Genomic DNA, 17,225 nt, shown 5'->3' with positions numbered 1-17,225 from the left:
ACAGAATCAATGATGCAGAATCAGTACAACAACCTAGAGTGTTAGAATCTAAAGAACACAAAGTAATAAAATGACCTGAAAAAATGCTATGAAATAATTATGAATAAGATACAAATTTAGAGTTGAACTCTAAAGAAAGATAAATGTAAAAATGCTAAAATTGAAGCAAGCAATCAAGGCAAAAGCATTAATGAGAGGTGGAGAACCCTAATATTTATAATAAGCTGTAGGGTTTAAAAGCTACAAACTGGTATTCTAACACACAGCCCAGGTGCAAAAATCAATAGGAGTATGAGCCTGAGTAGGGTAAATAAATTAGAACTGAACCTCTTGCATAAATCCTAGGGTTCCAAATTCTCCCCATCATTTTGGGGAAATACTGTGTGGACACTGCATGGGGGTATTGAGATTTCTGCTTGGGAATAAAAAATTTATTTCCCAGCTACAGCAGACAACTCTCAAGCTCTTTCAGGAGACTGCCTCAACTAAAAGAGCCACTTTGACCAAATGTATACCCCTTTACTGGGCTGGCCCATCTTCAGTGTCTGAGCATAGCATTCAGGAAAAAACAAAAAACTGTAAAGTCATTCCACCTCCAGGGCTTCTTACAGGAGTAGGCTAGTTATCTGTTGATAATGCATAGCTTGAATTTTGCCTCTGTCCAATATTGAGTTCTCTTTCCTTTCATAGGTGTTGATTCCGAGAGCACTCAGTATGTCTCTTCCTACGGAATCCCTCCTGCAAAATATGTCTATTAGAGAGCTCAACCTAAAGGGACTCACAAAGGTACATGCAAGCTTTAATTTTACTTTTTATCTTAAAGGAAGAGGAAGAGGAAGAAGAAGAAAAAGGAGGAGGAGGAGGAAAGAGAAGAAGGAGGAGGAAGAAGAAGGAGGAGGAGAACAAGAAAGAGGAAGAAGATGGAAGACAGCGGGATTAGTAGAAGGAGGAGGATGTGGAGGATGAAGACTAAGAGGAGACGCAATAGGCAAGAAAAAGATGAGAGGACGAAAGAAGAAGAGGAAGAAGAAGAAGAGGAGGAAGAAGGAGCAGGAGGAGGATGAGGAGGAGGTAGAGGAGGAGAAGGAGGAGGAGAAGGTGGAGAAGGAGAAGGTGGAGAAGGAGGAGGAGGAGCAGGAGGAGGAGGAGAAGGTGGAGAAGGAGGAGGAGGAGCAGGAGGAAGAGGAGAAGGTTGAGAAGGAGGAGGAGGTAGTGGAAGAGGAGGAACAGGAGGAGAAGGAGAAGGTGGAGAAGGAGGAGGAGGAGCAGGACAAGGAAGAGAAGGTAGAGAAGGAGAAGGAGGAGGAGAAGGTGGAGGAGGAGGAGGAGGAGAAGGAGAAGGAGGAGGATAAGGAGAAGGAGGATAAGAAGGAGAAGGAGGAAGAGAAGGAGAAGGAGGAAGAGGAGAAGAAGGAGGAGGGAAAAATAAGTGACGTGAAAATGAAATCTCAGGACAAATGCATTGCATTACTTTTGGTCTGATTTCACACTATCCATTTTCAGTGAGTGAACTAAAGCTATTACATTGATATTAAAGTTGTTCTATGATAAACTGAACCCAAGTAGATACAGGTAAGAAAATTCTGTTAGGAACTTTTCATATGTCAGGGCATACAGGACTTTCAAAGAATAAACAATGTCAATAAAGAAAGTTACAAAATCAAAAATTCAATATTACATGAAGGCATTAGAAAACTGACAATGTTGAATTTTATCTCAGTCTTGTATTACTAGAAAATAGCAATGGTCAAGAGATGCTTTCAGTCCTCTGTGTTCTGAGAAATGGCTAACTGGAAAGGACTACTCTGTTGCTGTGCATTCAGAGAAAAAGACCTATGCCTATCTTTCCTCATGACTCCCATAATGTCACCCTCATTTTCTTTGAGAAGCCACTCATAAATGTATAATAACTGTTGTAACATCCTGAAAAAAAAAAAAAATCTTCAATTGTCTGGTGCAGTTTGTCTTTCACAATCTTGATACCATGACTCAGGTAGGCTCTGACTGTGCCTTCATAACACAATGAACTCGCCTCAAGTAAATGAGGCCTCTTGTAACTCTTTTTTTGTGCTCCTGTAGGTCTAGAACTCAACAGTGAACTCAGCTCTTTTTATGCTACTGACTCTTTTGTTGGGTGATAGATAATTAATTTTGGGTCCTGATTTTTTACTTGATTTCTGGTGCCGGCGTCTTTTGGCTTTATTATCTAACCATTTGGATTTTTCTGTAAATTGATTGAAGGTTTACAGAGATCTTGTATCTATTGGTAGAAAGACAGAGAACATGGTTTGTTAATCTTTTCAGTTTGTCTCTTTGTTTATTTTGAGATCAAATCAATTGAGAATTACATGCCTACCAGGAAGTATATATATGAATTGGTAAGTTTGTATTTCTGTGTTTATGCTTGACAAAGGACTAATTTTAGAACTGAAGTTATAAATTTCCTCTCCTGTATGTTTGTACGTTTATGTGTCTCTAACATAGAAAGGCCTTCATTTTATGTGTATATAATATTTTCTCTCCTCTAAATATATTTCCAAATTTGATTATATACTCTCTGAAAAGAAGTTCTATTCTAGTAGGTATAGAAATAAATAAACACTAATGTGACTTGGAAGTTCCAAACTTCCTAAGAAATAAAAAAATCAATAAATAAAGGTTTTCCTTGTAATTCAGAAATGTTTTAAAAATTCAGGTTTACATAATTTAGGCTAATCTTTGGTTAGATTAGCTTAATATGTTTTGCTTAATAATTGCAGATGTATCTTTTCTGATTTGTCAGTGTTCAATACAATATAAAAATAGATTTTTATTTTACCTACTGATTAAATAAGCTAGTGTTACTTCATAACTAAGCTTGTGTTGTTTATTAAGTATACTTAAAAAATAAGCTAGTGTTACTTCATAACTAAGCTTGTGTTGTTTATTAAGTATACTTAAAAAATAAGCTAGTGTTACTTCCATGGAATGCCTAACATTAATAAAAAGGTAAGTTTATAAAGTCACATTAAATCATTATTCATCGTTTTTCTTTATTTTTGAGACAAGAGTGTTGCTCTGTCACCCAGGCTTGAGTGCAGTGGTGCGATCTTGGCTCACTGCAGCCTCTGCCTCCCCAATGCAAGCAATTCTCCTGCCTCAGCCTCCCGAGTAGCTGGGATTACAGGCGTGTGCCAGCATGCCCAGCTAATTTTTCCATTTTTCATAGAGACGGGATTTCTCCACGTTGGCGAGGCTGGTTCCTGACTCCTGACCTCAGGTGATCCGCACACGTTGGCCTCCCAAAGTGCTAGGATTACAGGCGTGAGCCACCGTGCCTGGCCAGTTTTGTAATATTTCATCTTGATGATAATTTGAAAGATTTTTGGACAACTGAAAAACTTGAAATGATACTAAATTGAGTTAGTGAATAGATATTCATCATATACCTAGATTATGTCTAAGATAGAGTACTGAAAGTTTAATTGCTGAGCATAATTATAAGTTTTTGTATACAAAAACAAATATATACTTTTTGTTTCACTTTTATATGGGGAAGATTGGCTATAGATCTTTGGGTCTGATAATGAATATGTTCATCTTGCTACTTTGAAAAGTTGTACAACAAGGGGTGTGTATAGATGTGAAAAGTTGTAGAGGGTTTGTGAAAAGGGAATTTTATTTATCATGGTCCAAGCTGGTTAAAATTTGATAGTTTTATTTACAGAACTTTCAAAAGGAATTTAGTATCAAATGTTATAGTATTGAAAGCTAAAATTTGTTTTCTTCTCTGTTAAGATGGAAAAAAAGATTGGATTAGTGGCCTACCATTAATAAGGGCCTATAAAAGGTATACTTTACCTTCTGTGTAATTTGCCTACACAACAAAAATTCTGTGTCTTACCAGAATAAATTTTTATGGTTTGTTTATTTTAATATATCCTTGATTATTTAAGTAAACAGGTTTCTCACTTAGGAAAGAATGAAAGTTATTTCAAAATAATGTTATCTCCTTTGTTTTCTTTTAAAATATTTTACTGTCATTTTGATTAAATAGGTTATAAAGTATTATTGCACAGCCATCCATCATCCTATATTAATCAAGTGTTCAAATCTCCTGACAACTTTTGATATTTTGCTTTCCTCAAATCCAGTCCTAAATGATATCTTTTGCATCTGAAACTGTCCTTCAGATATCCCAGAGGGCTCTTGGAAAATCACAAAGATTTGTTCTTTTTCCTTGTAATAAAGAGGTGCTAGAAATAATTAAGTTTATTTGATATGTTACAATTGAGTATGGGCATTGTCAAATCAGAATAGATATGTAGCCTTCCCTAGGTTAAATTTGTATGAGTGAAATTATATTAATATAAATAGTTCAGAAATTGTATGCTATATGAGAAGTTTCTAGAGATTTGTCCCTGGCCATGATATCAGTCTTTTTTTTTTTTTTCTTTTTTTTTTAAACACAATCTCGCTGTATCACCAGGCTGGAATGCAGTGGCAAAATCTCGGCTCACTGCAACCTCCGCCTTTCGGGTTCAAGCGATTCTCCTGCCTCAGCCTCCCAAGTAGCTGGGACTATAGGTGGGTGCCACCACGCCGAGCTAATTTTTGTATTTCTAATAGAGATGGCATTTCACCATGTTGGCCAGGATGGTCTCCATCTCTTGACCTCGTGACCATGATAATCATCCTATTTATCAGTCTTGCTGTTTTTCCTGATATTACATAAAAATGGTATAGTTACCAGTCATAAGTTGTCATTTTAAAAAATGATAAGTTAGTCATATCTTTACTTCTTTAATGTAAATCTAGCATTTTCTAGGCCATTGGTTTTCAATTGAGGATTCACAGCAGTGACCTATTTTTATTTAATATATAGATGTTTAAGAACTACTCTTCACTGACTGAATGTCTATACTTGATGTTCTTGATAGATTCTAGAATAGTCTTAGTGTATGAATGGTATATTTGGAGCATATTATGTATCAGGATGATTTTATGTTACATTTTAATTTTTCTGTGTAAAAGTTATCTAATTTAAAAAAATTTAGATATCGTATCTACTATTTTGAAAATGGAGTTAATCAATATATTTGCAGTTATTTTGCCTAAAGAATGTTTGGATTCGTTTTGTCTTATTTCGCATGCCACAAAAACGAGATTTTTCTTGTCAATTCCATTACAAGTTGAGCATCCTGTTCCATTGGTCTATATCTCTGGTTTGGTACCAGTACCATGCTGTTTTGGTTACTGTAGCCTTGTAGTATAGTTTGAAGTCAGGTAGCGTGACGCCTCCAGCTTTGTCCTTTTGACTTAGGATTGTCTTGGCAACGCGGGCTCTTTTTTGGTTCCATATGAACTTTAAAGCAGTTTTTTTCCAATTCTGTGAAGAAACTCATTGGTAGCTTGATGGGGATGGCATTGAATCTATAAATAACCTTGGGCAGTATGGTCATTTTCACGATATTGATTCTTCCTATCCATGAGCATGGTATGTTCTTCCATTTGTTTGTGTCCTCTTTTATTTCACTGAGCAGTGGTTTGTAGTTCTCCTTAAAGAGGTCCTTTACATCCCTTGTAAGTTGGATTCCTAGGTATTTTATTCTCTTTGAAGCAATTGTGAATGGAAGTTCATTCCTGATTTGGCTCTCTGTTTGTCTGTTACTGGTGTATAAGAATGCTTGTGATTTTTGCACATTAATTTTGTATCCTGAGACTTTGCTGAAGTTGCTTATCAGCTTGAGGAGATTTTGGGCTGAGACAATGGGGTTTTCTAAATATACAGTCATGTCATCTGCAAACAGGGACAATTTGACTTCTTCTTTTCCTAACTGAATACCCTTGATTTCTTTCTCTTGCCTGATTGCCCTAGCCAGAACTTCCAACACTATGTTGAATAGGAGTGGTGAGAGAGGGCATCCCTGTCTTGTGCCAGAGTCCTCAGAAATAATACCACACATCTACAGCCATCTGATCTTTGACAAACCTGAGAGAAATAAGAAATGGGGAAAGGATTCCCTATTTAATAAATGGTGCTGGGAAAATTGGCTAGCCATAAGTACAAAGCTGAAACTGGATCCGTTCCTTACTCCTTATACGAAGATTAATTCAAGATGGATTAGAGACTTAAATGTTAGACCTAATACTATAAAAACCCTAGAAGAAAACCTAGGTAATACCATTCACGACATAGGCATGGGCAAGGACTTCATGTCTAAAACACCAAAAGCAACGGCAGCAAAAGCCAAAATTGACAAATGGGATCTAATTAAACGAAAGAGCTTCTGCACAGCAAAAGAAACTACCATCAGAGTGAACAGGCAACCTACAGAATGGGAGAAAACTTTTGCAATCTACTCATCTGACAAAGTGCTAATATCCAGAACCTACAAAGAACTCAAACAAATATACGAGAAAAAAACAAACAACCCCATCAAAAAGTGGGCAAAGGATATGAACAGACATTTCTCAAAAGAAGACATTCATACAGCCAATAGACACATGAAAAAATGCTCATCATCACTCACCATCAGAGAAATGCAAATCAAAACCACAATGAGATACCATCTCACACCAGTTAGAATGGCAATCATTAAAAAGTCAGGAAACAACAGGTGTTGGAGAGGATGTGGAGAAAGAGGAACACTTTTACACTGTTGGTGGGATTGTAAACTAGTTCGACCATTATGGAAAACAGTATGGCAATTCCTCAAGGATCTAGAACTAGATGTACCATATGACCCAGCCATCCCACTACTGGGTATAAACCCAAAGGATTATAAATCATGCTGCTATAAAGACACATGCACACGTATGTTTATTGCGGCACTATTCACAATAGCAAAGACTTGGAATCAACCCAAATGTCCATCAGTGACAGACTGGATTAAGAAAATGTGGCACATATACACCATGATACTATGCAGCCATAAAAAATGATGAGTTTGCGTCCTTTGTAGGGACATGGATGCAGCTGGAAACCATCATTCTTAGCAAACTATCACAAGAGCAGAAAACCAAACACCGCATGTTCTCACTCATAGGTGGGAACTGAACAATGAGATCACTTGGACTCGGGAAGGGGAACATCACACACCGGGGCCTATCATGGGGAGGGGGAGGGGGGAGGGATTGCCTTGGGAGTTATACCTGATATAAATGATGAATTGATGGGTGCTGACGAGTTGATGGGTGCAGCACACCAACATGGCACAAGTATACATATGTAACAAACCTGCACATTATGCGCATGTACCCTAGAACTTAATGTATAATAAAAAAAATAAATAAATAAAAAAACAAGTTGAGCATCCTCATTCACAAATTCAAAATTGGAAGTGCTCCCAAATCTGAAACTTTTTGAGTATGGATAAGCTGCCACAAGCAGAAAATCTCACGCTTGACATCTTTGCTTTCTGATAGTTCAGTGTACACAAAGTGTTTCCTGAACTAAATTATTAAAAATATTATATGAATTACCTTCAGGCATTGTGTATAAGGTGTGTATAAAAGATAAATGAATGTTGTCATTAGATTTGGGTCCCTTCTTCAAGATATCTCGTTATGCATATGCAAATATTTTAAAATCTGAAAAAATCCAAAATCTGAAACACTTCTGGTCTCAAGCATTTTGGAAAAGGAATATTCAATCTGGATCCTTGTAATGAGCTCTCATCAGAGAATGCCATTACAAAAATAATTAATGAGTTTGACACAGTTATTTTAAATCATTTTTTATCTACAGATAGCTTTGTGTTTGATTGTTTTATTCTGGTTCTCTCCTGAAAGCTCTTGCAAGCTACAGGCCAGAGTGCTTCATTTGTGATAACAGCTCTCTCAGAACACCATAGCAAAGTATGCCAGATACTTGTAGGTGCAGGCTTCTAATAGCATCACTTAAACAAGTTTGAAATCTAACCAACAGACTAAGTCAGGTTTTCCAGGCACTTGGTTGAGAAGCTGATGAATTCATAATGTTGCTAACTCAAGATCTAAGAGGGCAGGAATTAATTACATGGGTTGAATGAAATGATGAGAGATGACTGTTCTTTTTGTTAATGTCCTATTTTTGTTATTTAATGAACTCCTCTCTTCATTTAAGCCCTCCATGACTATCTCTAAGCTATCTATAATCCATAACAAATGAGTAGACTACTTTTGTACACAAAAATAAAATATTTATAGCTGATACCATTTCTCCCTATTTGATCATTTTCAGAATCATGAGAATTATAGGACAGATTTGGCAGTAGTTAAATATTCTCTTAAATACAACACAGAAATAAACTAATGAAACATTTGGAGAATGGTGAAGAATACCCTCAGTTCTGTACTCACATTGCCATCCCTAACACTTTTCATTTGTATGTGGATGATTTTTTTTTTAAATCTCAATCTCCTATGGCTTTTTGCCTGAAGGCATTCCCTGGCCACTGGAGTATGTCTGAACCATGCACAAAAAGCTGCAAGTGTCAAAGAATGAATAATGTCCGTGGCAAGTAGCCTTCAGTAAATATTATTAGTTGGGAGTTTGTGCACAAATGCCACGTTTTGAGGTATGTTCAATAATGCCTCCCTAGAGGTCCCTAGAAGTATTAAGCCTCTGTTTCCACAGTAGTAATCTACTTATTATTTTACCCTGTATTAGTTTCCATTCTGTGTTACTCTACTAGGGCTGCCATAACAAAGAACCACAGATTTGATTACTTAAGAAATATAAATTTATTATCTCACAATTCTGGAGGCTAGAAATCTGAGATCAAAGTGTCAGCAGGGTTGGTTTCTTCTAACGCCTTTCCAATTGGCTTTTATGTAGCTCTCTTCTTCCAGAATATTCACTTGGTCTTCCCTCTATATGTGTCTATCATGAGCTGAATTGTGTACTCCAAAATTCATATATTGAAGCCCTAACTCCCGGTACCTCAGAATGCGACTGCATTTGAACGTGTGACCTTTAAAAATGTGAGTACATTGAAATGAAGCTGTTATAGTGGGCTCTAATTCAATCTGACTGACGTCATTATAAGAAGAGGGAATTTGAGCACACACAAAGACATTAGGGATGTTTGCACACTGAGAAAAGACCATGTGCAGACAGTGAGAAGGAGGCCATCTGCAAGACAGAAAAAACAGGCCTCAGGAGAAACCAAACCTGCCAACACCTTGATCTTGGACTTCTAGCCTCCTGAACTATGAGAAAATAAATTTCTGTTGTTGAAACCAACCATCCAGCCTGAGGTATTGTGTTATGGCTCTCCTAGCAAATAACATTAGGTTGGCCCATTACTTTCAATGGCAAAAACTGCAAGTACTTTTGCACCAGCCTAATATATCTGTGTCTTAATCTCCTTTCTTTATAAGGACACCAGTCAGGTTAGATTGGAGCTCCTCCATATCATCTCATTTTACCTTAATTATCACTTTAAAGACCCTGTCTCCAAATACAGTCACATTCTGAGATACCAGGAGTTAGAACTTCAACATGACATGAATTTGCAGGAAAATCAATTCAGTTCTTAGCACTTCACTTCTGAATTTCATGCTCTCCTCTCTCCTATTTGTGTTTCCCAGGGATTATTCCCTAAGAAGCCAGTTGCAATTAATGCTTTCTCTTAGACTTTGCTTTTGAGGAGTCTCAAACTAAAGCAAGTGGTTAAAAGGCCTGGGGGAGAAAAAGAAGTTTAAAACATTTTCTGAAAAATTCACAGAACAGGAGACTGGAGAGAATGAGAAGGAGGTATTTAAAAATATAGTGGTATAGAACTTTTAAAAACTAAAGGAAAACATGGGTTTTTAGATTAAGGATTACACTGAGTTCAGAGTAGAAAAAACAAAAGCAATCTCTTTGTAAATTCATTTTATTAGTTATAGCATATTAAATTGCTCTATAAATAGACCCTAAAATACAAGAACTTAAACTCACAAAACCATCCAGGGAAGGTGCTCTAGGATTATTTGACAATATATGGACTCCTACTCCTGCCATTCTGTATCTCCACCTTTGCCGTGGATTGCTGCCATCCATAACTAGCCAGAGGATAGGAAAGGTCAGGAGGAAGACGTGGCTACTTTAAAAGCTAATTCATTGTAGAGAATTATATTCCTCAGCCACACTTAACTGCAAGAGAGGCTGGGAAACATGAACAATTTCTGCCTGGCTACAGTAATATTATCATAAAAGCAGGAAATAATAGATTTTGGTAGACACCAAGGATTTCTGCCTCACAACATGATGACATTACAGAATGAAAACTGCAAAGGCAAAAACCAAGACAAACCAAAAAAGAAATGCTAAAAATGTATCATGTATCACAAGGAAAAACAGATTACACATCACCCCCAATTAACAATGGTTCAACTTAAAATTTTTTGACTTTATGATGGTGTGAAAGCATTAAACATTTAGTAGAAATCGTTCTTCTAGTATCCATACATACAACAATTCTATTTTTCAGTTTCAGTATAATCAGTGATATTCAACAGCAGATTTTCAACATTTTATTATAAAATAGGCATTATTATAAAATAGGCTTTATGTTAGATTATTTTGCCCAACTGTAGACTAGTAAGTGTTCTGAGCACATTTCGGGTTAACTACGCTAAGCTATGATATTCAGAAGGTTAGGTATACCAAATGAAATTTTGACTTACGGTATTTTCAACTTACCAATGATTTATCAGGAAGTAACATGAGGAAACTCTGTATTTAAAAAGGGGCAGCAATTCAGTGACAAGATAATTTGTATTAAAATCAATTCTAAAAATCCTGAGTGATAATCTCATTTGTAAATTCCACACTTAATACTCAAAAGTGAAGGTAAAGCATTTATACTAATAAAGACATTATTATATTAAATATATACTACTGAAAGCACAAATGCATAGTAATAATAAAAAATTTGGAAGTGATTAAACAAGTTGGATTTAAAATAGTTGAAAACAATAAATACTTTTTCTATGTAAAGAATTTGTATGCTACAGCAGTTGAACATGGGTCAGTCGGTCCTGAGAGATGGGCGAGCGCCGTTCCGAAGGGACGGGCGATGGCCTCCGTTGCCCTCAGCCGATCGAAAGGGAGTCGGGTTCAGATCCCCGAATCCGGAGTGGCGGAGATGGGCGCCGCGAGGCGTCCAGTGCGGTAACGCGACCGATCCCGGAGAAGCCGGCGGGAGCCCCGGGGAGAGTTCTCTTTTCTTTGTGAAGGGCAGGGCGCCCTGGAATGGGTTCGCCCCGAGAGAGGGGCCCGTGCCTTGGAAAGCGTCGCGGTTTTAAAAAAAGAAAGAAAAAAAAAAAAAGAAAAAGAAAAAAAAAAAGAATTTGTATGCTGTTATATTGATGGGTACTTCTTGTTTCACATAAAAGTGTTTGAATTTTTGTCAAATGATTTTCTGTATTTCTTGAAGTCATTTTATAATCATTCTCTATGTATCAGTATATTTTCTTATATTAAATCCCTTTTCATTCAACTTAATTCCTCTGACATTTTAAAAATATGTATCAAAAATAGACATCCAATAATCAAGAATAACTTCTATTCTGATATATGTGCAAATATTTGCAAATAATTTATCTCTATATTAGATTATAAGAAAACAATAAAAAATTAAAACAATAAGATAGAAACCAGAAAAAAATGATAATTAATAAATTTTAAATGTACTTCTACTAATACTCCAGAGTATAAAATCTCCATTAAATACCCTGGGAATAAAAGGAAAATAACAACAAAATAGTTATAAAGGGTTTTAAGATGGCATACTAGGGGGATTGGATGCCTCTCTTCCTCCAGAATGAAGAACAAATTAGCGAGTATATAATAACACTTGAAAGATAGCATTTAAGCTAGTAAACTGGAATTCAACAGAGAAATGAGAGAAAACACTTGAGGCATGGAAAAGAACCAGGATTGGTTGGAAGACTAGATATGCTCCCTAGTGCAGGGAAAGGGTATGTGAGAAATTCAGAGTGAACCCATGGTGGACTCCTGCAACCTTAGCTTTAGGAGAATTCCTCAATCCTCACAGTCCTCACAGAACCTGAGCATAGTATAGGTAACTGCCTAGAGACATTGCAATGGCATTGCTCCAGAGTGAGAGAGCTTACCCTTGGTCCCACACGTTTCCCAAGTCCTAAGCAATTGCACCATAGTGCCACTTTGAAAGCCCAGCACCTATCACATTGCATCCTGCCCTGGGGCCCAACAGCCTCTAAATCTCCACATGCATGGATTCACACCAATATTTCCCCCATGTTCACACAGAGCACTGCCAGTCTCTGAGTACAATGCCAGTCGGACCCATCAGAGTGGCAGAGTACCCAGCACTCTAGCACACACAGTGTCCTGTACCCCAGGGAATGAGCGGTGCAGTACACCAGTGAGGCTGCCTTTGGGAAGAAGGGAAGCAAAATGCAAGCTCCATAGAGCCTGAGAACCACTTACCCAGAATAGGTACCACAGATAGTAATCATGCCTTCCTCAGAAGCATGGCTGCCTCGTACATACCATGAAGACAGACTCTGCTGCCGTACCCCACAACTGCTGCTGTTGTCACCAAGGACTGAGGCATACACAACTGGCAGCAATCCTGTCCCATTCAGTAGCAGAGGACTAGCTTTGCTTGTAGCCATGCTGCTGCTGCTGTCACCACTGCTACCACTGCCAGGGGTGAAAGCATGCACTCCCTAGAGCCTGATAACTGCCTGGTTATGGCTGTAGCCATTGTCAGCAATTCCACTCCCTTCCAGCAACAAACTCATAGCATACTTGCACATGCCCTGAGGACAGGCTCCTCTCACCCACCAACCTATCACCTCCATTGCTGCAGCCACCTGAATACTCTATCAATGGGGTCTGGTGATAATCCCACCCTGACCAGCATAGCCAGTGCCAGAGCACACCCACTGGGGGCCTGAGGACAGGCTAGTGGGCCACTGGGCCTGGCATGGCCCCCACTCCCAGTACTCAAGCAAACCACCCAGGAAACTGAGAATAGTCCCACTCTGTCCACTACTACTGGTAACTGTGCACTCTTCCTGGAGGCTGAGGATAGGCCCAGATAACCTTCACAGATGGCATTCACATGCAAGCACTAACTAGGAGCCTGGGGATTGGCCCACTGAGATCCTCACAGCTACCACTAACACCAATGTGTGCCACTTGGAGCACAAGAGTTTTCTCACCACTGTTACTGCCATCACCTCTACCAAACACAATACTCAGAGAACCACGGACCTGCTCACCCACCTGGTCAGCCACTGCCACTGGTGGAAACCAAGCAAGCCCTCTCAAGGCCCAAGAATCACCCCCTGTGGACCTGCTAAAACCAGTTCACACATGTGCTGCATGGGGACCCCAAACCAGGTATGCTCTGGGTGCTGCTACAATCAGTGGGGCCCAAGGACTGGACTACCTGGTATCCCTATCCCGAGCAACATCTCACCACAGCCTCCAAAAACAACTGCAGCCTACACTACTATGAAAATTTTAGACACTTTTGACACTGCCTAAGCTAAAGAAATCATACAGAAACTACAGTACTGCACATAGCCAGAATCGAACCTATAGTTTCCTACCCAACAAACACCATCGATACATCTTTAGGAAAAATTCTTACCTTTCAAAAGCCAATCCAAAAAACTGGAAGTGACTATTACAGCAGATGTGCAGATATCAACATAAGGACACAAGAAATATACAAAAAAAGGGAAATATGACACCTGTAAAGGAAAACACAATACTTCAGCAACAAATTTGAATAAAAAGGAAATTTATTAACTGCTAGAAAAAGTAAAATATTAAAAAAGCTCAATGATATATAGGAGAACACAGATAAATACAAAGAAACCAGAAAACAATTCAGAGAAGTTTACCAGATAGATAATATAAAAGAAGGACCAAACAGAAATTCTCTAAGTGAAGAATTAAATGATTAAAATTTAAAAATTTATTAAAGGCTATAAACAATAGTCTAGGACAGGCAGAAGAAAGAACTCAGAGATTGAACAGAGGTCTTTTGGAATAACCCAGTTAAAATAAAGTAAAAAAAAAAAAAAAAGAATGAACAAAACCTACATATTATGTGGTATACCAAAAAGTGACTAAATATATCAATTTCCAGAAGTGTGTTCCAGAAGACGAAGAGAAGTCGAATGCCATAGAAAACCTATTTAACAGATTAACAGCTGAAAACTTTCCAAGTCTAGCAAGAGATATATACATCCAGATACTTTGAGATTCAGAAATAGATACAATATAAAAAGGCTTTCTCAATGGCACATCATAGTCAAAGTGTCAAAAGACAAAGAGAGAATTCTAAAATCCACAAGAGAAAAACACCCATTCATATACAAGGGAACACCCATCAGAGTAACAGCAGATTTCTGAGCAGAAACCTTACAGGCTAGAAGAGAAGGGACGATACAGTGAAAGTGCTGGGGCAGGGGGTGGAGGGGAGAAGAAAAACACTGGTAGCCAAGAATATTATATCCAGCAAAGTTATCTTTTATCAACGAAGAAGAAATAAAGTATTTCCCAGTAAGCAAAAGCTGACCAAAAGCTGACAGCATTCATCACCATTAGACCAGCCCTACCAGAAATGCTTAAGGGAATCCTACACTTGGAACTGAAAAAAAAGGTATCTGCCGTTAGGAAAACACAGGAAATTATGGAATTCACTGATAGAGCAAACACACACATGAGGAAAAGGAACTCAAATGTTACTACTTCAGAAAACCACCTAGCCACAATGACAACAACAGAGAAAGAGAAGAACAAAGAAAATACAAAACAACCAGAAAAAAATTAACAAAATGATAGAAATAAGTCCACCTATCAGTAGTAATCATGAATGTAAACAGCTTAAATTTTCCACCTAAAAGATATAGTCTGGCTAAAAGAAAAACAAACAAAAACATTACCTAATGATATGCTGCCTACAAGAAACTCACCTGTAAGGACACATATAAATTTAAAGGGATGAAAAAGATATTCCAAACAAAGGAAAAGAAAAAGTTACCAGGAGTAGCTATACTTATATCAGATAACACAGAATTTAATTCAAAACAGTAAAAAGAGACAAAAGGAATCATTATATAGTTATAAAGGGATTAATTCATCAAGAGGATACAACAATTATAAATACATATACACCCAACAATGAAGCACTGAGGTATACAAAGCAAATATTATTTAATCTAAATGGAGAGGTTGACACTAATACAATAATAGTCAGGGATTTCAACACCCCACTCTCAGCATTAGACAGAGTATCTAAGCATAAAATCAACAAAGAAATGTGGGATTCAAACTACACTTTAGACCAGATGAAACTAACAGATATTTAAAGAACATTTTATCCAATAGCTGCAGAAAACATATTCTTCTCATTAGCACATGGAATATTCTCCAGGATAGAACACATATCAGGCCACTAAAAAGACTCAACAAATTTAAAATATAAAAATTGCATCAAGTGTCTTGCCAGACCACAATGAATACAACTAGAAATCAATATACAGCAAACTTTTGAAATACAACAAATACATGGAAATTTTAAAAACATGCTCCTGAATGACCTCTGCATCGTTATTTCAGCGATGCAAGGATGGTTCAAGTTTATAAATCAATAAACATGAAACATCACATCAACAGAATAAAGGACAAAAAAATGATAATCTCAATAGAAAAAGAAAAACATTCAATGAAGTGCAACATTTTTTCATGATAAAAATTCTCACCAAACTAGGCATAGAAAGAACATACTTCAACATAATAACAGCTATATATGACAAACTCACAGCTAACATACTGAATGAGGAAAAACGGTAAACCTTACCTCTAAGAAAAGAAACAAGACAAGGATGCTCATTTTCATTACTCCTATTCAACATAGTATTTAAAGTCCCAGCCAGAGCAATCAGGCAAGAGAAAGAAAAGACATCCAAATTGGAAAAGAGAAAATTAAGTTGTCCCTCTTGAAAATGACATAATCTTATATTTAGGAAAATCTAAAGGCTCCACCAAAAAACTCTTAGTTTGATAAACAAAGTCATCTGTAAAGCTGCAGGATACAAAATCAAAATAACAAAAATCAATTGCATATCTACATATCAATAATGAAATAACTGGAAAAGAAACCAAGAAGGCAATCTCATTGACAGTCACCACAAAAGAAAATCTAGGAATAAATATAAGAAGATGAAAGCCTCTACAAGGAAAATTACAAAACACTGATGAAAGAAATTGAAAAACACACAAAGAAATGTAAAGACATCCCCCACTTAGGGATTGGAAGAATTAATATCATTAAAATGCCTATACTGCTCAAAGCAATAAATGCAATCCCTATCAAAAAGTCAACATCATTTTTCACATAATTAGAAAAAATAATTCTAAAATTTAAAAAAAATCTTGAATTGCCAAAGCAATTCTCAACAAAAAGAACAAAACTGACTTTACAGTACATTACAAAGCATAGTAACCAAAATAGCATGATATTAACATAAAAACAGATATAAACCAATACAGCAGATTAGAGAATCCCAAAATAAATCAACATATTTACAGCCAACTGATTTTCAACAAGGTGGCCGGAAGATACATTAGGGAATGGACACCCTTTTCCATAAATGCTGCTGGGAAAACGAGCTATCCATATACATAATAATTCAGCTAGACTCCTATCATTCACCACAGACATAAATCAATGTGAAATGCACTAAATTACTTAAACGTAAGATCTGGAACTAAAACTACTAGAAAAAAAATAGGGAAAAAACTACAGACTATTTGTCTAGGCAAAGATTTTATAGATAAGACTTCAAAAGCATGGGCAACAAAAATAAAAATATACCAATGGGACTATATTAAACTAAAAAGCTTCTGCATAGCAAAGGGAACAACCAGCAGAGTGAAGAGACAGCCTGTCAAATGGGGGACAATATTAGCCAACTATTCAACTGACAAAGGATTGATAATCAGAACATGCAACGAACACAAACAACTCAAGAAAAAATAGTAATAATTACATTAAAAAGTTTGCAAAGGATATAAATAGATTTTTCAAAAGAAGACATACAAATGGCCAAAATGTATATGAAAAAATATTCAATATCACTAATCATCAGAGCAATGCAAATCAAAACCACAATGAGATGTCATTTTACCCTAGTTAAAATGGCTATTAGTAAAAAGAAAAAAAAAATGCTGGTGAAGGTGTGGAGAGAAAGAAACTTTTATACAC

The sequence above is a fragment of the Rhinopithecus roxellana genome, chromosome 21 (genome assembly GCF_007565055.1).
Source record: "Rhinopithecus roxellana isolate Shanxi Qingling chromosome 21, ASM756505v1, whole genome shotgun sequence".
NCBI classification, from domain to species: Eukaryota; Metazoa; Chordata; class Mammalia; order Primates; family Cercopithecidae; genus Rhinopithecus; species Rhinopithecus roxellana.
The sequence above is the reverse complement of the archived record's forward strand: the minus strand, read 5'-3'. Positions refer to the sequence as shown.